Raw genomic sequence first — 711 nt, forward strand, 5'->3', positions numbered from 1 at the left:
TGCTTGAAAAGAAAAATTAATTATTTTTTTACCAAACCCTGCACTGGTCCAGGACTTTGTCCCAGACCCCAAGCATTGCAGTGTTCTGAAGCCCTGGGCTGGGCCCTCCCCACAACCCTCATGGTTATGCCTTCTAAGCTCCCAGGCCAGCTCAGTCTCTCAGGGTGCCTCAGTGGTCCTTTTCTTGCCCTGCCAACTTTCTTTCTGATTAATTCTCTTTTTGTCTGTCCCTGTGTCCCTGTCTGGCTCTTCCTGGCCTTTTCTATATCTTAATAATGCCAGGACAGCACGGGGTATGATTTTATTCAAGTTTAAGGCACCCTGAGAATTCAGATGGGGCCTAAGTCTGGTTCATTCCCAAATCCCAGATAGGAAAACTGAGACCAGAAAAGTTCTGACCTCCCACACCTGGTACCCAGTGTTAGGAGAGATGTGGGGAGCCTTATTCTGCCCCAGCCCTGGTCCTGATCCCTGTAGCCCCATAGTTGCCCAGTATCTGGTTCCTTTTTCACTGGAATGTGGGCTCCTGGTGTACATCCACAGGAAGTCCTCTCTGTCTGCCCCCACGCTACTGTGGCTCCCAAGCTCACAATCCAAGTCTGGATTGTATACTGAGACTGGGGACAATGGGTAGGATGACCTTCTTCTGAGGGTCTATAGAATGAGTTGTGGGAGAACCAGTGCTGGGTGATGATTATGAAGATGTTGACA

Source organism: Sciurus vulgaris (genome assembly GCF_902686455.1).
Source record: "Sciurus vulgaris genome assembly, chromosome: 16".
Lineage (NCBI taxonomy): Eukaryota > Metazoa > Chordata > Mammalia > Rodentia > Sciuridae > Sciurus > Sciurus vulgaris.